We start from the raw sequence: 12,637 nt of genomic DNA, 5'->3' as shown, positions 1-12,637 counted from the left end.
CTCCCATATTGGAGAGATTTGGAAGTTAGGCATTGTTTGGATGTAATGCATATTGAGAAAAATGTTTGTGATGCCATTGTTGGGACATTGTTGAATATGCAAGGGAAAACAAAGGATGGGCCTAAAGTTAGACAAGATATGGCTGCTATGGGTCGCTCCGAGTTGGCACCTTAAGAAAGGGGAAAACGCTGGTACCTTCCCCCAGCTTGTTTCACCTTGTCTAAAAAGGAGAAAGTTAGCTTTTGTGAGTCTTTGCATGGCTTAAATGTCCCTGCTGGTTACTCTTCAAATTTTCGTAGACTTGTGTCCATGTCTGACTTGAAATTAGTTGGAATGAAATCTCATGATTGTCACTTGTTGATGCAACAATTGCTGCCGGTTGCAATTCGAGGGATATTGCCGCCACAAGTGAGGTATACCATTACAAGATTGTGTTTCTTTTTCAACACAATTTGTAGCAAGGTGATCAATCCAACAATACTGGATGATTTGCAGGCCGATGTACTTGATACCATGTGTCGGTTTGAAAAGTATTTTCTGCCATCATTCTTTGACATGATGCCTCATTTGATTATTCATCTTGTTCGTGAAACTAAGCTTTGTGGGCCAGTTTGTATGAGGTACATGTATCCCTTTGAACGGGAAATGGGTACCTTGAAAGATAGAGTGATGAATCCGGCCAAACCTGAAGCTAGTATTGTCCAACGAACCGTCGCGGAGGAAGTTGCTGCATGGGTTTCTCAATATATGGCACGTTTGAAAGAAGTCGGAGTACCAAAGTCTAGACATGATGGGAGACTTGGGGGTCAAGGTACAACTGGCAGGAAAAGGATATCAATCGGTTCTGAAATGATGTGTAAGTTTGAGCTGTTTGTGGTGCAAAGTCTTAGTGAAGTCCATCCATACGTGGCTGAGCACATGAACTTTCTTAGAGAGCAATATCCTTCAAAAAATGGTCCTCAACTGATAAAAGAGCATAATAGTTCATTCCTCACATGGTTCAAGCGTCGAGTGATGGATCAATTTTCCGACACGCCTAATGAGGTATCTGACATGGTGAGATGGTTGGCATATGGTCCTAAATGTCAAGTCATATCTTATGAGGGGTACGACATCAATGGCTATTCTTTTTACACAAAGCGACAAGATGACAAAACGACGATGCAAAATAGTGGTGTTACGGCAATATGTTTGTCTTCAGAGTATGCTAGTGTAAAAGATAGAACACTTGTAGATAAGACGAACTCTTACTATGGAGTCGTTGAAGAAATATTAGAGTTGGAATATAAGTATTTTAAGATTCCTCTATTCCGGTGCAAGTGGGTTGATATTAGTCGCGGTGTCAAAAAGGATGAACATGGGTACCTGACACTTGTAAACTTTAGTCGAGTTGGGCATCTTGCAGATCCTTTCATATTAGCATCACAGGCAAAACAAATCTTTTACATGGTTGACCCTGCCGATCGTAGTTGGTCAGTTGTTCTGGAAGGCAAAAGAAGAATACTTGGCGTTGAGGATGTAGATGATGAAGAAGAGTATGATGAGCAGTTTAATGAGATTCCACCTTCCTCCTGGCATATCCCTCAAATGATTGACGATGTTGACATGAGTTATACGCGCCGAGATCATGATGAAGGATTTTATGTTGAAAAAGAGAAATAGTGAGATAGGTACTATTTTGGCAACTATTTTGTTCACCAAGTTAATTTGTAGATTAGTTAAAAGTTGGGTTCGAAAACTGGTCAGTTCTGATCAGTGCACAGAGCTGGTCAGTTCTGATCAGTTCTGTGCACTGATCTGCACAGCTCAGATCAGAACTGTGCAGATCAGTGCACAGAACTGGTCATTTCTGATCAGTTCTGTGCACTCATCTGCACAGCTCAGATCAGTTCTGTGCAGATCAGTGCACAGAATTGGTCAATTCTTTATTTTATTTTTTAATCCTGCTTTTGAAGGTAATTAATTTTGATGATTTTCCAAACTACAGTAGCGTCAGGCATGGATGAAGATCAACATGCAAATTCAGGTCCATCTAACGAATCACCAAATCAAGTGCCCCAAAAGCAAAAAAGGAAGCCAAGAGGCCCTACAAAAGGAATAAAATCCATGCCCGGGGTTACAAGAATAATTGAATGGGATCACTTGGACCGACCCACACGGAAATGGGCAACGGATTACAAGAATCACATTTGCGAGATAAGTAGCGCAAAAGTTTCAATATTGATCAGAACCTGGGAAGATGTTTCACAAGGAATAAAAGACACTTTGTGGGAAGATGTCAAGGTAACCGGTTTTATTTTGGAAATTCAGTTGTACATATCTACGTGTCTTTTTCATGTGCTAAAAGACTTTCTTATTCCTTTTCTTTTTCTTTCATTTAGAGAGAATTTCATATCACAGATGAAACTAAGAAAGAAGTTGTCTTAAAGAGTTGTGATAAGCGTTGGAGGGAATTCAAATCAAGATTAGCGACTAGTTGGATCCGGGGTACAAGAAAAAGGCCAAAAGATGAAAAGATGCCATATGATTTGTATAGTTATATAACTAAGGATATATGGAAGGAATTTGTGAAGATACGTACCTCCGAAGAAGCTGAGGTAAAAAAAATTATTCTTATTTAAAGTCTTGGTATAATTGTAGACACCTACTTTTGTCCCCATTCCCGAAAGGGAAGGTTCGATGATGAGAACATAAATCTCCACTTGACAACGCATCTCCTATAAAATAACGAATCTCAATCACCCTTTTCATTTCAACCAAAACGGATATTTATAGAAACCTGCTAAAAATAGTAACTACCGTAACGGGTAGTTGCTAAAAGTGGCAAGACTTAAAAGATAGAAACCTGTCAGAATTAGGTGTTGCACTCCAACATAAATCCTAAAAGAGAAAGAATTTGCAAGAGGAATCCTATTTCTAGTACAATTCGAAAATAAGAGTTACGTATTAATTAAAATCCTAACGAGCCTAGAGTTCGTAACGGGCCCAGACGCATTCCGTCATAAAGTTAATACGCACTAAAAGACTCGGATAAGTCTCAAAGACTCCGTATTCCACGAGTCCAAATCTGACAAGGAAATACGGCCCAGACCCTATTTTCAACGCCTGGCTCTGGGCGCCGAAATCTTCGGCGCCCAGCCCTGGGCGCTAAAATTACCTGGATACGTGTTCTCTCCTAATTCTTCTTGGATTAGTTCTCTAAAATTCTATCTTTCCACGAACTCTTCCCTATAAATACAGCCCCAAATTCGACGTGAAAAGGACACAACACACAATTCATATTCTGAGTATTGACTCCAACCCCTAAGCTTAAGCCTCATGCTGCGAAATTGATCCCGCGTTCTGTCGCAATCGATCCAAAAATCGAACAGAACGTATCCTGACCCTTGTAGCTGAAGAATTAAGCCCGGATACTGGAACCTTGCCCGGAAACTTGAGATTCGTTAAATAAAAGGAGAGATAGCAAAACTAAAGTGCTTAGTTTTCTGAGAACCATGACGCACCTCTCAAGGGTGTGTCGTAATGTATCCCTTTGCATGATTTAATCGCTTTCCTCGCCCTTTTATAAAACTGTTAAACTATTAAATCTGATTGTTCTATCACGCCTAATAAAGATAATATCTTGGGAAATTGAACTACTTCCTCCATTTCTGAAAGTTCTTTACGCTTTGGAATACGTGTCCAAAATATGAAAACTTTGACCGCAAATTCTCACTATTATATATATCAAAATGTTACATGTAAGATTTTATTAGATTGGTCTCGGTATGTATTTTTGGAATATCAATTTTTTATAATTTTTCAACATACGAAATTGGATATATTAGTTGTTAAATATTGCATTGGAGTCCGTGCAAATAGTAACTGTAAAGAACTTTCTGAAACGGAGGTAGTATCATGCTAGGTCCCTTAAGTCAATCTAAACAAGATAATCACGATCGATCTAGTATTATGTGTTGCATATTGTTAAAATCAATTCAGATTAGTTTAATAGTTAACGCATGTCCCTTCAATTATTTATGCTGAGCTACTAAGGATATCCTACCTCTGGAGTTATCGAAGAGCGAGTACTCCTCTCGGTAGTTACAGTCCACCGAACCCTCAATCTCTACCCTGCTGGTGTACGTTGAGCGATCCCCACACCAGGGATGACAAGGGAACCTATGGCCGTCATGGTCAAACATAATTGCACTCCCTTTATGTCACGATAACCGGGTTTTGTCAGTTTTTCTCATTGTCGTTAAAAACTGAATGGCGACTCCTATATTACTAGTCAATTGGGTGTAAACTCACAGGAAATCCAAATACACTTGATTTGACAAAAAAAAACGTCACGCCCACGAGGGACGAGGTCACGCATTAGCCTCGTGCTTTTTCGACCCCCTCACAGTGGCGACTCCACTGGGGATAGTGAAGGAAATACTCGTGCTCGTAGGTAATTAAAATAGAAGAAGGGTGAAACAATCCTACCCCGCGTTTATTTCCCCATCAAGTTGGGACGACCTGAAAATCAGCATATTAATGTGAACGGACAGAACCTCATAACGAATCTTGGCTCCCTTGGATGTTTCATCTCGGGAGTTGGGACTAAGGATACCCATCGCCAACCGGGGGGTGCATACGCTTCGAATGTTGTCCACTCGGCACTTTTCGCTAGTAGTACACCCGTCCCAAACCCAATCGCTCGCCCACTAGGTCCCTCTCATTGGTGCATGCCCCCTTGGCTTACATCGTGATTGGCCTCTTGGGCAAAATTCGTCTGTTGAAGGCACTACCTCGACCGGGGCATGTGTTGGATCTACGATAGAAGCCTATCATAAACTACATGACACATTATTATTTTGCCTCATGATGTAATGTTAGTTATGTGTAGCGAATTATGTGATTGTGTGTGACAAATAATGTTAGAAAACCAACGACCTTAAAAATTGCCCAAATATTCCTAAACCAATTAGCCAAAGAGTTATACCAAAATACGTGTTCCGCAAACCCGAACGATCGCCACAAAATAAGCGACGCTCGGGATGGCCCGTAACGAATCCCACAAACGCTGCACAACGCGTAAAGGACGTTATTAGGCAAGCACGCAAAATCAAGTCGCATAAACAAAAAATATACGCAAACAGAAAAAGAGCACCAATCAGGGACGCATTTTCAGCGCCCCTGGCTGGGCGCCAGTATTTCTCACGCCCACCGCTGGGCGCTGAAGTTGCTGCATGGCCTTTGGGTCAGGCACAACAGCCTCGGTGCCCGCGCATAAAGTATACGTAGCAGTAAAAGAAAATTCGTGAAAATTGCTGCAAGGGCGTATGAAAAGGCACTCGAATCTAAAAGCGACTAAAAAAATAATAATAAATAACTCTTTGTGTCGCTGTTAGGCCTCATATGACGACAATGTTCGGCACCAAAACCGAGCATGCTAATTAAAATAACCTTGAATGTCACATGGGCAAAGTATTCAAAAAAATGATGTTCGAATAAAGTTTTCAAAGAAAAAAATAATGTTCAAATAAAAAATAAGTAAATCCGAGTCTAGACTAGGCTATGCCAAAGTACAATCTAAATCCTAAGTCTTAGTGGTCTTATACATAGAATCGGTCCTAATGCTTGGTGTCGTTCTGCAAGTTAAAAGGTTAAAACATATTGAGTCTCCCTTCCTAACATTTAAAAGAAATAAATAAGATACCCGAATCGGCATGCCATAAGGCTACCATTGGGGTAAAGCAATACACACTAAGAGGGAAGCCGCACTAATGATTCTAGTCTTACAAAAATGAAAATTCGATCTCCCCAACTAACTACCTTGCCAACATTAAGCAAAATGGTGCATGACAAATGAACACCCAAGGGTTAAAATCTAAAGTGTCAACCAACGAAAGTTATGGTCCAATTAGCCTAAGTCTGAAAGTTGCTTGGTCAAGTATTATAGGCTTATGCCACGTCATTATTTTGAGTCTAGGCCACCTCCTTGTATTCATACACGGGTTATAATCAGAAAGATTAATGAAAGTTCGAGTCTAAATCACAACTTCCAATTAAATCCCAGAAACTGGAGTCTGAAAAGAAACAAAAAATTATTTTCGATGTAATTCTTTCGTTAAATTTCAATAAAGTAAAAACAACATTTTGAATCTACGCTATTTGCACATTTTAAGAAACGACTAAATACGCTTGCAAAGTAAGACAATCTAAAGGTCCACCCTAGGCCTACTAAAGCTAAAGGTCCACCCTAGGCCTACTAAAGTCAAAGGTCCACTATAGGCCTACCAAACGAGGCTCACTCAGTCTCGCCTCGTGACTCTAAGACCACAACCATCCACCTTTTAGCCCAAATAAAAAGGGGGAGAAATCCCAAGCAAAAAGAGAAAAAAGAGAAAAAGAAAAGGGAGAGCGAAAAGAGCAAGCCATGGAATACTTATCCCGTACCTCCCAAAGTGCAACATTTACCCAAGTAAACGAAGGAAAAGAATTGAGTCAACCAATCCAAATCATGCCACCAAAACTACATAAAATTCTACGATGTCTACCCTTTCCAATCCTTATGTTCTTAGACGCCTTCGCTCTGGGGCCCCTGTTCAGCTCGTTTAACCCATCCATGTTCTCATTGCCATAACCCAAGAAACCATTACCTCGACTCTTGTTCTTGAACTTGTTGTCAACTGCAAACTACGTACGGCCATTGACACGTGCGGCATACCCATTATTTCCAAAGCTCAAACCTGCTCTTACACCACCATTAGTATAATGACCATATAACTTGTTTGGATACATCCTCGAGTCGTCCCCATGCTACTCATTGGCCTTGGTTGATGTAAACTCATGACACTAGCACGAGGCTGCAAATTGTGAGTCCTAACAGATGTAATCCTCATGCTTGACTAATACCTATACAAATTATCCTATCTCATTCGACCCGTCTTTCAAGCCGTCTTGAGTCACGAATAAAAAAAACAAATGAAAAGTACGTTCTACGCTTAACGAAAAAAAAATAATAATAAAAAATAATAATAATAAAAAAACCTTTGCAAAGCGCACAAAAAAAAAGAGAAAAGAAGCATTTAAAAAAAAAAAAAAGCATTTAGCGCACAAAAAAGATTCGCAAATACTTGGCACGAAACGAAAAGGAGCAGCGCAAAAAGGCAGCCCAGAACACGCTTTCAACGCCCAGACCTGGGCGCCGAAAATAATAGCGCCCAGCCCTGGGCGCCGTTCTTGCTTTTCAACTCCCAATTCCTAAAAGTGTTCGTATATTTTCCTATATACATGCGGAAGAATAACGAACACTTGGGGGGTAGAAGATCGTATAAAATACGCAAATTACGCGCGCTCCAAAATTTTCGTACACTTATTTCACCCTTTTTCAAACATTGCGAGTCCACTCGAACGTACTTGTTTAAAATCGGCATTCTAAGAAACGATTTTCTGGCTAAGAACTACGCAAGACCTGATTCCAAATTAAATCTATTTAAGGCGGATACGTAGGCAATCCATGATTCGTTCCAACCAATTTGCAAAAATGTTTTTTTTTTTTTTTTTTTTGATAAGTAAGATTAGCTTCATTAGCAAAAAAGTTGAACCAATTTACAACCTAGGATAAGCTTTCATAGAGCTCATCCCCTACCAAAAAACATGACAGCAGTCATGTGAAAGACCCAAGCTATACAAGCATTTTACTCTGCCACCAATCCTGGACTCTACTACTGATTCTGAGAATCCCTAATTGCTGCATTCTATCTATTACACTTTGCTGTACAAATCTACAGTAGGAAGCTTTTGGTTCCAAAGAACCTCATTTCTAGCTCTCCATATTGTGTAAACTGTTGCATTAATAGCAGCATACATGACATGCTTCTGAAATTTGCATCCTCTACTCTTCCAGTGTATCCATCTCATCAAAGCCATATATCTAACAATGTTCACTGGTATTCCCAGCCATTGCTTAACCTCCAAAAGACACTTCCTACTGTATAGACAGTCAAAAAACAGATGCAAAAATGTCAAAGCCTATATAATAACAAGAATAAAAAATAGAGTCTCTTATTGAAATTTAATTACTTGCAATCCAAGTCGAAAGAAAAATTTAAGTCAAAAAAAGAATCCAAGTCATCAAGATGCCAAAACGAGCACACATCGAAAAATAATAGGGGCACGTACCCTTGCCAGAAGGAGCACTCACACTCCTAGGCACTTAGCCAATACTCAAAAGATCGCTTTGCCTCAATTGAATGGGGGCTAGCGCGAGCGTCAATGACCTCTAAAAGGACTCGACTTGACCCTCCCTAAAAGCAAAGTAACTCACTTAAAGACCTTCTTTCACCACTAGACACAGTCATAGTTGCCAACAAGTAGTAAAGGCAATAAGCTTGCAATAAAAAGGATTGTTCTACGGCATCGCCCCATCGTTCCTTCGAACTCAGGGCACCCGTTCATGGTAATTCAAATCCTTGCGAATCCCCTTTGAAAAAAATCAGACATTGTCAATAGGACTTGGCACTTAACCAAGGCTCACCCTACTCAGACATATGACACGGGCATCTAAAATCGAAATCAGAAAGCATCATTAATGAGAAGACATAACATCAACAGGGGGCTAAAAATTGAAATGAAAGAGCTAGGGAAAGAACTAAGTATACCTTGACTTTTTGTGCAGACATACACCAAGTAAATCTAAGTCAATTTGAAAACGCTTTATATTCCCGCAATTCTGGAAAAGATGGCCCTAAAAGCCTAAAACATGTGCTACACGGGCACAAGTAATACCTTGACGCCTCCACCCTGGCTTCCAGCAAATCCTTAGACAGCATTCCAAAAATCGTAACAGTATTTTGATTCACTCATGTAATCCTGCACGAACCCTTCTATAAGTCAACTTACTTAGGACACCTCGGATTGTACACAGCAGGACTCGGACTTCAAATAATTTTCAAAGACTTCTTCGAACATAATAAAGTGTCGTTGGCTAAGTATGCGTTTTTCTCGATGTTGCAAGTGAGTCAAAAGATTTCTAAATATGGTTATGGGTAAAGAAAGGCACCTAGCTTTTGGTCAAGGCACACTTCAACATGTGACTACCTTGACCATGGCAATGTCGCACAATACGACATTTACAAGAGAAGTAGCAAATCACTACTCGAACGTATCTCGCACTAAACGAGTCTGGTTCAAACTATTCATGATCCATGTCACCATGAATGCATAAAAACGTATGCCAAGCATTATAGCACCAAGCCAATCCCGTAGCTACAATTAGGGGCTTGAGAAAAACACTCTAAAAATGCTCGAAATGACGATTTATTCGCAAATTCTCGACGCTAATGCTATACACACGTCATAGGGGCACAATCCTGAGGCCAATCGTGTGAAACGAGCCTTAGAATGGCTACAACCCCTCCCAAATTCTAAGCACCACTTAGAATATAAAAAGTCACCCCACTAACAAGGGTAACTGAAAATTGCGAGTCACCAAAACTCCGATCAAACTACTGCACATAACGCTCGCCCTATAAGCGCCCGTTACACAGTCTACGTCGTTCCAAAGCAAAAGCGAAAGAAAAAGCAAGGATAAAAACTGTCAAATTCTGCCCAGAAATCATTTTCAACGCTCAGAGCTGGGCGCCGATATCTTTAACGCCCCAGCCTGGGCGCTGAATATCTCTGCTTGCCAAATTTTGCCCAGATATAAAAAAAAAACATCTATGAATCCTCGCATCGAACGAAGTAATAAGCCGTGCACACCCACGCAGAAGGTGCTACACTTGTTCGAGCACCTGAACGAGGCGTGATGAAGTACTCCAATGCAAAAAATAATAATGATATCCCAACACCTGGAGGAATGTTCTAAGACACGCCGTTAGGCCACACAAGCCTACGTCACACCATAAGTTCAACCATCCCACGGTACAAGTCTAAAAAAAAGAGTAAGGCATATTGCACTAATGCGGGCACGACCAAGAGCATGTGTAAAAGAGGCAAAGATTACTTATCGCACAAATTCAAAATGCAAGCCACACGACTTCTACATTAAGGATTAAAGGTAGCAAAACATTACCTACCACGGAAGGGATAGCTCGCACTTACACGAGCGGAACCCCAAGGCATCTTTCTCGAAAGAACCTACAAAAATCGTACGCCAGAAGGAAGCATCCCAACATGCATACTTGGGGACTCCAAGCTACGAAACGACCATAGCAAAAAAAAAAAAAAAAGGGTCTTAAAGCAAATGTTTGAACGATAAAAAAGGGCACGATGCTTGAGCCCACTTCATGAATGGGCCTGAACCCTATCAAGCTTCTAAGCAAACTATTCAACATCCGTCATTGCTCAAAAAAAATAATGATTCAAGCGAGCTGATTAATGGACTGCACGCAACGGCCATTCTATGAACGCTCGTTCGCACATACATTCTAAGTATCGAACATTCACGAACACGTTCAAAAGAAAAAAATATATATACGTTCAAAATAACAACAAGGGCGATCAAAGTCTTACGCCTCAAGGTATGTTCCTCGGGCCATATAGACTCGTCCGACTATTGCAATAACTGTACGCCTTAAGAGCGACAAACACCGTAGTCCACCAATCGGCTACGGCTTCTCGAGAAATCATCACGATCGCTCAGCTCATTGTGATCTCTAATAAAATTCCACGTTCCAAAAATAAAGAAAAACAAAAGAGAAGAGAATACGTAGAATCTCCAAGTGAAATAAGCGAACGGAAAAGAGGCAGATCTGCCCAATAATCAACTCCGACGCCAAATCCCACGCCTGACTTTGGGCGTTGAAGATTAATCCCACAATCGTTCTAAGCTAAGAAATGGCGAACGAATAAGGAAATAATAAACACCGTTGGTCCACTATTAGGCTACGGTTTCTCGAGAAATAATTATTCACCAATCAACGGTGATCTCAAATGAACGGTTCGTTCCAAAAAAAGAATCTCTAGACGAAAAGAAAAAAAAGAAAACGAACGAACAAGAGGCCAACTGTGTCATCAAGAAACCTCGCCAGAAATCATTTTCAGCGCCCAGAGCTGGGCGCCGAAATCTTTAACGCCCAGGCATGGGCGCCGAAAATGATCCCAAACCCAAAAAGGCCCCTGACTTCTATAGGGCCCTGCCGTATCCGTTCGACTCGAAAATTGCCGATTTCTGAAAGTCGCACCTCACGGCTTTGTTAAGAGTAGCACACCACTACAAAGGTCGCTCGCACTTACGAGCACAATCCCAAACACGATCAAGGACATTACAAAATGCGTATCCCCAAGGAACCTCTTTGACAAGAAATGACCGTCAAGCACGAGTGCTTGGGGGCTCGAAAGAAAATATATATTATGCAAAGGTAAAACAATATTGCCAGACTACGCTGTACGAAGTCCCGTGTTTGGATAATCTCAAAATATAAAACCGGATTACGACCTCAAGACAAAGGTCGCCGTTGATACTTATACATAGTCCCCTAATCAAGGACCCAGGTAGTGGCAAAATTGAGCCGTAAAGACTAGCTCAAAACCATGGAAAGATGATGACCACAAGACAATGGTCCGTCTAAGCACGTTGTCAACCCACATTCAGGTTGCAACTAAATCCGAGCATCCCTCGAAAGAATTCGCTCTTACTAGAATGAACAAAAAGAAATTCTCAAAAGAAATCCCAAGAACAAATGAAATAGGGACTTTCCCACCTCAATCGGGCAAGATCGCGGCATTAACCACGCGAGTCCCAAATCGAAAAGACGAATTCAGGTTCGCTCACCTCCAGCGGGCGGGGCGTCCACCCTTAGCGGACAAGGCTCGCCCACCTTCAGCGGGCGGGGTCTGCGTCACTAACCGCGCAGGTCCTCAGTTTTCGACAATGAAAAGAAAGTAAGAACTTCAAAAATAGGCTCGCCCACCTTCAGCGGGCGGGGTCTGCGTCACTAACCGCGCAGGTCCTCAGTTTTCGAAAAATAAAATCTTCAAAAAACAAAAAAACAGGCTCGTCATCTTCAGCCAGCGGGGTCTACGTCACAAACCGCGTAGGTCCTTATTTTCAAAACATCAAAACAAGATTCGTCCACTTCTATCGGACGGGGTGTCCACCTTTAGCGGACAGGCTCGCCATCTTTAGCCGGCGGGGTCTACGTCACAAACCGCGTAGGTCCTTATTTTCAAAAAAAAAAAAACAAACAAACTTCAAAACAGATTCGTCCACTTCTATCGGACGGGGTGTCCACCCTTAGCGGACAGGCTCGCCATCTTTAGCCGGCGGGGTCTGCGTCACTAACCGCGCAGGTCCTTAGTCGCTGCAGCGATAAATTTTTTTGGTTCCCCTTTTTCCAAAAATTAAAGGATTGGTTTTCCGTTTTTCCAAAAAAGAACGATGTGCCGGATTTTCCTTCGTTTTACGTCCCATAAAAACAAGGGGGTTTTCTCGTTTAGCTAACCCTGAAAATGAGAATCTTTAAAAACATTTTTACCTCGTGATTGGGCTTGGCCAGGCCCAATTACACTTTATAGCTTTGATTTCGAAAACATCTGTAGCTACTTCCAATGACAAAGCGAGGGAGTTTCTACACATCTTTAGATACTTCCAATGACAAAGCGAGGGAGTTTCTATACTATCCGTTGACAAATCCCAATGACACGTGAGAGATATTTCGAC

The sequence above is a fragment of the Spinacia oleracea genome, chromosome 3 (assembly GCF_020520425.1).
Source record: "Spinacia oleracea cultivar Varoflay chromosome 3, BTI_SOV_V1, whole genome shotgun sequence".
NCBI classification, from domain to species: Eukaryota; Viridiplantae; Streptophyta; class Magnoliopsida; order Caryophyllales; family Amaranthaceae; genus Spinacia; species Spinacia oleracea.
Note: the sequence above shows the minus strand (reverse complement) of the source record.